We start from the raw sequence: 10,753 nt of genomic DNA, 5'->3' as shown, positions 1-10,753 counted from the left end.
ATGGACAAGATAGGCTAGGAATAGTTACTCCTAATTATTGTTACTTGAGTTCCAATTAAATGGATGTTCATATGTTGTGGCAAGGATTATCATATTATAATCTTTTATAAGATCAAGCAATTGATCATTGAGTAAAGTGTTGTTGTGTTGATTATTAGTTCCATTTGATCTAACCCCTTAGATCAAATCATCTCTACCAAAAAAATGTTCTAACCAAAGTCACATTGAGGTTTATAGCGCTTGACTTGATGAGGTACTTCAATTCCACCAAGGTCAAGTGAAACTTCAGTCATCGTGACTGTTTTACTTTAAAGCGCGAAAATTCCCCAGATTTTCTATGCATGAATGCAATGCACACATCTGTTTCCTCTATTTCTGTAACCCCATTACCTGGGATATTACAGAGGATCTCAAGGAAACTTTTGACAACCTCGACAAATTATGCCTGAAGTTGAACCCGACGAAGTGTTCCTTCGGGGTCCCAGCAGGAGAACTTCTGGGGTTTCTAGTGTCAGCAAGAGGGATTGAAGCAAATCCCGATAAAATACAAGCTATCGTAACAATGAGAAAGCCAACAAAGTTGAAAGAAATACAACAGACTAATCGGGCGAGTCGCAGCTTCGAGCGCATTCGTCGCCGAGCTGGGAGAAAAAGCATTACCATTTTACGCTCCGATAAAGCAAGGGGACAAATTCCAGTGGAACGAAGAGGCCGACGAGCTTTCGAAGATTTGAAGCACAGAATTTCGACACCACCAATTTTGGTGGCGCCGAAGGAAAAGGAACCTCTCCTGCTATATATCGCAGCCACGCCCCAAGTGGTGAGCACGGTGCTAGTTGTCGAAAGAGAAGAAGAAGGAAAACTCCACGGAGTACAGAGGCCGGTATACTTCGTCGGCGAAGTCTTATCGCCATCAAAACAAAGGTACCCTCGGTACCAAAAGCTAGCATACGGAGTGTTCACAACAAGCACGAAAATTGCGCCACTATTTTTCGGCACACCCGATCATAGTGGTCAATGAGGCTCCCTTGTCAAATATACTCGAACAATCCAGAAGCTACGGGTCGTGTCTCCCTTTGGGGAATAGAACTTTCCCTCGGGACATCACGTATGAAAAAAGAAAAGCAATCAAGTCACAAGTTCCGCCGGACTTCATCGCAGAGTGGATGGAGCCGCAAAACACAGGACCCCCGGACTTGTCGAGAACCCGGACCATGAATTTCGACGGGTCCAAGAGAGTAGAAGGAGCTGGCGCGAGAGTAGTACTTATATCACCTGAAGGCGACAAATTGAAGTACATCCTTCGGATGACGTTCCCTAACGCATCTAACAATGAAGCAGAATACGAAGCCCTCATACACGGGATGAAGATGGCGAAAGCTTGCGGTGCAACTCGACTAAAAATCTTTGGCGACTCACAATTGGTGGCTCAGCAAGTTATGAACCAATGTGATGCAGTAAATGATAGCATGGTAGCATACAAGGAGGTGTATAATGAACTCGAGAAGCTATTTGATGGATGCGAGGTAAATCACATCAGTAGATTGAGCAACGATGAAGTTGACGTCCTCGCAAACATCGGATCGCAATGCCTCCCAATCCCGCCAGGAGTATGCTGGGAAGAAATAGCGGAGAGATCTACGAAGCCAAAAAAGGTGCAGAAAAAAGCAAAAGAAGAGAAAACTTCGACACCCCTCACAGAAACCACGGAAGATGAAGAGGAACAAGAGCTTGTGATGATGGTACAGGTTCCTTGGATGCAAGCATATATATCATACATCCTTCGGAAAGAAATACCCAATGATCTAGTTGAAGCAAGACGAGTAATTCGACGCTCTAAAGCTTTCACGGTGGTCAAAGGAGAATTGTACAAGCGAAGTATTTCAGGCGTCCTACAAAGGTGTGTCACACCCGAAGAAGGAAGAATAATTCTGAAGGATGTACACGAAGGAATATGCGGCCACCACGCGAGTAGTCGAGCAATTGCAGCCAAGGTTTTTCGGGCAGGATTCTACTGGTTGACAGCAATCGAGGACGCCAAAGAAATAGTAAGGACTTGCGATGCGTGTCAAAGGTTTGCAGCAAAACCTCACTCTCCAGCAGCAGAACTAACACCAATACCATTGCCGTGGCCCTTTGCACAATGGGGACTCGATATGGTGGGCAAGTTACACAAATCATGGCCAGGAGGGAAGGAATACATGCTAGTAGTCGTCGACAAATTTACAAAGTGGATAGAAGCGAAGCCGATAAACTCACCGGACGGAGCATCCGCAATAAAATTCATAAAAGGCCTCGTCTTCGATTTGGAGTGCCCCACAGACATCGTCACAGACAATGGCAGTAACTTCACCTCCCACGAATTCAAAGATTATTGCGAAGAAGTGGGTATCAAGTTGCACTTTGCGTCAGTTGCACACCCTCAAACCAATGGGCAAGTCGAGAAAGCCAATGGCATCATCTGCAATGGCATCAAGAAACGCCTGTTAGGACCACTGGAAAAAGCTCGACATACCTGGCCAGAAGAATTACCAAGTGTGTTGTGGAGCATCCGAACAACACCAAATACAGCGACACAGGAGACCCCGTTTTTTCTGGTCCATGGAGCAGAGGCAGTACTACCAATAGAAATAGAGCACGACTCCCCCAGAGTCACAGAGTATAATGAAGAAACTTCCAGGATAGCATTGGAAGACGACGTAGACGCACTCGACGAAGCTCGAGACGAAGTATTATCAAGGGTAACCAAATATCAACAGGACTTGAAGAATTACCACAGTCGACGTTTGCGGCCAAGATCTTTTCAGGTGGGAGACCTAGTTCTTCGGCTCACGCAAAAAAGTCATGAAAAACTCGAGTCACCATGGCTTGGCCCTTATATTGTCACGGAAGTAATCGGAGGAGGAGCATATAGGATAAAGGACAAGAAGACAGGGGTGGAGGAGCAAAACCCCTGGAACGTGGCGCAACTCAGGCGGTTTTACGCCTAGAGCTTAAAAATAGTCCTTGTAAAACTTCAATGTACTGAAACGCCCGTGAGTTTTCAGACGCACTCTTTTCCTTTTTCGGGGCACCGAGTGGGGCCGGGAAAGGTTTTTAATGAGGCGGGCTCGCGGTGCTGCAATATAATAAAGATAGTGTCAATATAACTTTTCTTTATCGACATGCTCAAAATCCCCGACCCGACGAATTTCAATATAGTTCCTCGCAAAAAGAAAAGCCTTGCCTTGGTATTAAAATACCTCGTGAGTCAATAAAAATAGAAAATAGTACTCAATAAAGAAGCTCGGGGGCTGATATTCGCCAAAACTACATATTGAATAAATGCCTTGGTTCAAAACCTCGCATTATACAAATACAGTGAATAGCCACCGAAAACACTCGGGGGCTAGACAAATATAGAAATATGATGTTTGCTTCACAATATAATCACAATCATGATTTACAAGGAAGAATTGTCTACCAAAGGAAAATAATTAGTCATGATTCAATATATCATCAAGGGTAACTCTGTTTTCTTCAGGAGCAGCGCCAAGAAAATCAGCATAATGACCATCTGCAAAAAAGTCGGCATCCATCCGAAGAAGGTCTTCAATCATTTCTTCAGCTATAGGCGAAACCTTCGTATTAATACGATCGACACCAACTCTTCGACGCCGTACCTTCGCGTGAACTTTCGCAACAACTTGGGTCAGGTCAAGCTTTGAGTGGCAGTATCCGAAGCATGATAAGGGCAAATCTGGCGCCGGCCTACCGGTTGAGCTTTGACAAAGTCATGGATCCTGTGGGCATCCTTAAATTTCTCCATTAACTCGAGAAGAGTCTTTGGTTGAACGTTCCGAGGAAACATGGAGTTATAAACCATAGACAAGGTCTTGGTACGAAGTCAAGGAAGTCGCGAGTTTGAGAGGCGCGATCCTGAAATCTGACAATCTGGCGGGTCCTCTCTGGGGTAGCCCAAAACAGAGAACCATGATCAAGGGAAAGGTTAACAAGGAGGTTTGCCCTAGTATTTACCCTCTCCTCTTCGGCAACAGCATCAGTAAAGGAACCTATTAAAACAAAGGAGCAGAAAACTTTAAGAGACGTAGCATGAAAACGGAAGATATTGAGGATGAAACAAGCATACCCGACATATCCGCACTGGCTTCATTCATTAACTCGAGCATAAAATTCTCTCGAGAAGTCGCCTTTTCAGCCTCGGAAGCAGCAATTTCCCTAGCAGCCGCAGCCTCGTGAGCTTGCTGAAGTGCAATTTTTTCGGCTTCAGATGACTTACGAGACTGATACGTCTCCGACGTATCGATAATTTCTTATGTTCTATGCCATATTATTGATGATACCTACATGTTTTATGCACACTTTATGTCATATTCGTGCATTTTCTGGAACTAACCTATTAACAAGATGCCGAAGTGCCAGCTCTCGTTTTCTGCTGTTTTTGGTTTCGAAATCCTAGTAACGAAATATTCTCGGAATTGGACGAAATCAAGACCCAGTGTTCCTATTTTCACCGGAAGCATCCGGAACACCCGGGAAGGACCATAGGGGGGGGGCACTCGGGCCCCCGGACCATAGGCCGGCGCGGCCCGGGCCCCGGCCGCGCCGCCATATGGTGTGGCCACCCCTTCGACCCTCCCGCGCCGCCTCTTCGCCTATATAAAGCCTCCGTCGCGAAACCCCCGATGCGAAGAACCACGATACGGAAAACCTTCCGCAGCCGCCGCCATCGCGAAGCCAAGATCCGGGGGACAGGAGTCTCTCGTTCCGGCACCCCGCCGGAGCGGGGAAGTGCCCCCGAAGGCTTCTCCATCGACACCGCTGCCATCTCCACCGCCATCTTCATCACCGCTCGCTGCTCCCATGAGGAGGGAGTAGTTCTCCATGGAGGCTCGGGGCTGTACCGGTAGCTATGTGGTTCATCTCTCTCCTATGTACTTCAATACAATAATCTCATGAGCTGCCTTACATGATTGAGATTCATATGATGATGCTTGTAATCTAGATGTCACTATGCTAGTCAAGTGAGTTTTACTTATGTGATCTCCGGAGACTCCTTGTCCCACGTGTGTAAAGGTGACAGTGTGTGCACCGTGTGGGTCTCTTAGGCTATATTTCACAGAATACTTACTCACTGTTATGAATGGCGTAGTGAAGTGCTTATTTATATCCCTTTATGATTGCAATATGCTTTGTATCACAATTTATCTATGTGCTACTCTAGTGATGTGTTATTGAAGTAGTTTATTCCTCCTGCACGGTGTAATGGTGACAGTATGTGCATCCGTGTTAGTACTTGGCGTATGTTATGATCACGATCTCTTGTAGATTGTGAAGTTAACTATTGCTATGATAGTATTGATGTGATCTATTCCTCCTACGTGGCGTGAAGGTGACAGTGTGCATGCTATGTTAGTACTTGGTTTAGTCTTATTGATCTTTCTTGCACTCTAAGGTTATTTAAATATGAACATTGAATTGTGGAGCTTGTTAACTCCGGCATTGAGGGTTCGTGTAATCCTACGCAATGTGTTCATCATCCAACAAGAGTGTAGAGTATGCATTTATCTATTCCGTTATGTGATCAATGTTGAGAGTGTCCACTAGCGAAAGTCTATTCCCTAGGCCTTGTTCCTAAATATCGCTATCGCTGCTTGTTTACTCGTTTCTATCGCGTTACTACTGCTTGTTTACTCGTCCCGGGCAAAGCACTTTTCTCGGTGCCGTTGCTACTACTTATTCATACCACCTGTATTTCACTATCTCTTCGCCGAACTAGTACACCTATTAGGTGTGTTGGGGACACAAGAGACTTCTTGCTTTGTGGTTGCGGGGTTGCATGAGAGGGATATCTTTGACCTCTTCCTCCCCGAGTTCGATAAACCTTGGGTGATCCACTTAAGGGAAACTTGCTGTCTGTTCTACAAACCTCTCGCTCTTGGAGGCCCAACACCGTCTACAAGAATAGAAGCTCCCGTAGACATCAAGCACTTTTCACGGCGCCGTTGCCGGGAGGAAAGGTAAAAAGGCACTCATACTCCGGTTCCAGTGTAACAGTACTTTTCTCGGCGCCATTGTGTTTGTGCTCGAAGCTATTTCCTTTAGATCCCGCAATTGCATCTTTTTGTTTCTTGTTTACACTAGTTTGGCATAATGGACAACAATGAGCTTCTTATTCTATTTCCTGATTTAAAACATGGATTGTTTGATGCGAAAATTAAAAAACCTATGGAATCTTATTTGCATGCTGGTAGTAATATTAGTATGAACGCTTTGAACACCATTGTTGATAATAATATAGAAAGTTCTAAGCTTGGGGAAGCTGGTTTTCATGATCTTTTTAGTCCCCCAAAAATTGAGGAGAAAATTTTCTTTGATGATACTTTGCCTCCTATTTATGATGATTATAATGATAGTGGTATTTTGGTGCCACCTACTATGGAGGATAAAGCTTGTTATGATTATACTATGCCTCCTATATTTGATGATGAGAATAATAATGATAGCTACTTTGTTGAATTTGCTCCCACTACAACTAATAAAATTGATTATGCCTATGTGGAGAGTAATAATTTTATGCATGAGACTCATGATAAGAATGCTTTATGTGATAGTTATATTGTTGAGTTTGCTCATGATGCTACTGAAAGTTATTATGAGAGAGGAAAATATGGTTGTAGAAATTTTCATGTTACTAAAATGCCTCTTTATGTGCTGAAATTTTTGAAGCTACACTTGTTTTATCTTTCTATGCTTGTTGCATTATGCTTCATGAATTTGTTTATTTACAAGATTCCTTTTCATAGGAAGCATGTTAGGCTTAAATGTGTTTTGAATTCGCTTCTTGATGCTCTCTTTTGCTTCAACTACTATTTCTTGCGAGTGCATCATTAAAACTGCTGAGCCCATCTTAACGGCTATAAAGAAAGAACTTCTTGGGAGATAACCCATGTGTTATTTTGCTACAGTACTTTGTTTTATATTTGTGTCTTGGAAGTTGTTTACTACTGTAGCAACCTCTCCTTATCTTAGTCTTGTGTTTTGTTGTGCCAACTGCCAAGTAAAGTCTTTGATAGTAAAGTAAGTACTAGATTTGGATTACTGCGCAGTTCCAGAATTCTTTGCTGTCACGAATCTGGGTCTATCTCCCTGTAGGTAGCTCAGAAAATTAAGCCAATTTACGAGCATGATCCTCAGATATGTACGCAACTTTCATTCAATTTGAGAATTTTCGTTTGAGCAAGTCCGGTGGCCTAATAAAATCCATCTTTACGGATCTGTTCTGTTTTGACAGATTCTGTCTTTTATTTCGCATTGCCTCTTTTGCTATGTTGGATGAATTTCTTTGATCCATTAATGTCCAAGTAGCTTTATGCAATGTCCAGAAGTGTTAAGAATGATTGTGTCACCTCTGAACATGTGAATTTTTATTATGCACTAACCCTCTAATGAGTTGTTTCGAGTTTGGTGTGGAGGAAGTTTTCAAGGATCAAGAGAGGAGTATGATGCAATATGATTAAGGAGAGTGAAAGCTCTAAGCTTGGGGATGCCCCGGTGGTTCACCCCTGCATATTATAAGAAGACTCAAGCGTCTAAGATTGGGGATGCCCAAGGCATCCCCTTCTTCATCGACAACATTATCAGGTTCCTCCCCTAAAACTATATTTTTATTCCGTCACATCTTATGTACTTTGCTTGGAGCGTCGGTTTGTTTTTGTTTTTGTTTTGTTTGAATAAAATGGATCCTAGCATTCACTTTATGGGAGAGAGACACGCTCCGCTGTAGCATATGGACAAGTATGTCCTTAGGCTCTACTCATAGTATTCATGGCGAAGTTTCTTCTTCGTTAAATTGTTATATGGTTGGAATTGGAAAATGATACATGTAGTAATTCTAAAATGTCTTGGATAATTTGATACTTGGCAATTGTTGTGCTCATGTTTAAGCTCTTGCATCATATACTTTGCACCCATTAATGAAGAAATACTTAGAGCTTGCTAATTTGGTTTGCATATTTGGTTTCTCTAGAGTCTAGATAACATCTAGTATTGAGTTTTGAACAACAAGGAAGACGGTATGGAGTCTTATAATGTTTACCATATGTCTTTTATGTGAGTTTTGCTGTACCGTTCATCCTTGTTTTTGTTTCAAATAACCTTGCTAGCCTAAACCTTGTATCGAGAGGGAATACTTCTCATGCATCCCAAATACTTGAGCCACCCACTATGCCATTTGTGTCCACCATACCTACCTACTACATGGTATTTATCCGCCATTCCAAAGTAAATTGCTTGAGTGCTACCTTTAAATTTCCATCATTCACCTTTGCAATATATAGCTCATGGGACAAATAGCTTAAAAACTATTGTGGTATTGAATATGTACTTATGCACTTTATCTCTTATTAAGTTGCTTGTTGTGCGATAACCATGCTTCTGGGACGCCATCAACTATTCTTTGTTGAATATCATGTGAGTTGCTATGCATGTCCGTCTTGTCCGAAGTAAGAGAGATCTACCACCTTTATGGTTGGAGCATGCATATTGTTAGAGAAGAACATTGGGCCGCTAACTAAAGCCATGAATCATGGTGGAAGTTTCAGTTTTGGACATATATCCTCAATCTCATATGAGAATAATAATTGTTGCCACATGCTTATGCATTAAAGAGGAGTCCATTATCTCGTTGTCCATGTTGTCCCGGTATGGATGTCTAAGTTGAGAATAATCAAAAGCGAGAAATCCAAAATGCGAGCTTTCTCCTTAGACCTTTGTACAGGCGGCATGGAGGTACCCCATTGTGACACTTGGTTAAAACATGTGCATTGCAAAGATCCGGTAGTCCAAGCTAATTAGGACAAGGTGCGGGCACTATTAGTATACTATGCGTGAGACTTGCAACTTGTAAGATATAACTTTCATAACTCATATGCTTTATTACTACCGTTGACAAAATTGTTTCATATTTTCAAAATAAAAGCTCTAGCACAAATATAGCAATCGATGCTTTCCTCTTTGAAGGACCATTCTTTTACTTTTATGTTGAGTCAGTTCACCTATCTCTCTCCACCTCAAGAAGCAAACACTTGTGTGAACTGTGCATTGATTCCTACATACTTGCATATTGTACTTGTTATATTACTCTATGTTGACAATTATCCATGAGATATACATGTTACAAGTTGAAAGCAACCGCTGAAACTTAATCTTCCTTTGTGTTGCTTCAATACCTTTACTTTGATTTATTGCTTTATGAGTTAACTCTTATGCAAGACTTATTAATACTTGTCTTGAAGTACTATTCATGAAAAGTCTTTGCTTTATGATTCACTTGTTTACTCATGTCATTACCATTGTTTTGATCGCTGCATTCACTACATATGTTTACAAATAGTATGATCAAAGTTATGATGGCATATCACTTCAGAAATTATCTTTGTTATCGTTTTACCTGCTCGGGATGAGCAGAACAAAGCTTGGGGATGCTTGATACGTCTCCGACGTATCGATAATTTCTTATGTTCTATGCCATATTATTGATGATACCTACATGTTTTATGCACACTTTATGTCATATTCGTGCATTTTCTGGAACTAACCTATTAACAAGATGCCGAAGTGCCGGTTCTCGTTTTCTGCTGTTTTTGGTTTCGTAAATCCTAGTAACGAAATATTCTCGGAATTGGACGAAATCAAGACCTAGGTTCCTATTTTCACCGGAAGCATCCAGAACACCCGGGAAGGACCGGAGGGGGGCACCGGGCCCCCGGACCATAGGCCGGTGCGGCCCGTGCCCCGGCCGCGCCGCCATATGGTGTGGCCACCCCTTCGACCCTCCTGCGCCGCCTCTTCGCCTATATAAAGCCTCCGTCGCGAAACCCCTGATGCGAAGAACCACGATACGGAAAACCTTCCAGAGCCGCCGCCATCGCGAAGCCAAGATCTGGGGGACAGGAGTCTCTGTTCCGGCACCCTGCCGGAGCGGAGAAGTGCCCCCGGAAGGCTTCTCCATCGACACCGCTGCCATCTCCACCGCCATCTTCATCACCGCTGCTGCTCCCATGAGGAGGGAGTAGTTCTCCATCGAGGCTCGGGGCTGTACCGGTAGCTATGTGGTTCATCTCTCTCCAATGTACTTCAATACAATAATCTCATGAGCTGCCTTACATGATTGAGATTCATATGATGATGCTTGTAATCTAGATGTCACTATGCTAGTCAAGTGAGTTTTACTTATGTGATCTCCGGAGACTCCTTGTCCCACGTGTGTAAAGGTGACAGTGTGTGCACCGTGTGGGTCTCTTAGGCTATATTTCACAGAATACTTACTCACTGTTATGAATGGCGTAGTGAAGTGCTTATTTATATCCCTTTCACTGTTCTAAAAATCGGCCGAGATACCGATTTATCGGCCGATTTATCGTGAATCAGGTGGTAACCGATAAGATTTTAGCATCTCGGCTAATTTATCGCTACACCGATATTTTGGGCGATTTTCTATCCGATGACCGATATTTTGGCCGATTTTCAATAAAATTTCACCGAAATTCGGTCTGGCAGTCGTTATTTTTGTTCTATTGTCTTGTAGAACTATACATTAGCTCAAAATTTTCATTTTTATTGATTCAAATGCAAGAAATCAAGGTAATACTTCTGTTCAATGGTTCAATATTATCTATGCATAGCATATTATATAAAATTTAGTGCTAAAAATTAGAATTTACAAAAAATTAAGCCGATAAATGGCCGACCG

The sequence above is a fragment of the Lolium rigidum genome, chromosome 7 (assembly GCF_022539505.1).
Source record: "Lolium rigidum isolate FL_2022 chromosome 7, APGP_CSIRO_Lrig_0.1, whole genome shotgun sequence".
Lineage (NCBI taxonomy): Eukaryota > Viridiplantae > Streptophyta > Magnoliopsida > Poales > Poaceae > Lolium > Lolium rigidum.
Note: the sequence above shows the minus strand (reverse complement) of the source record.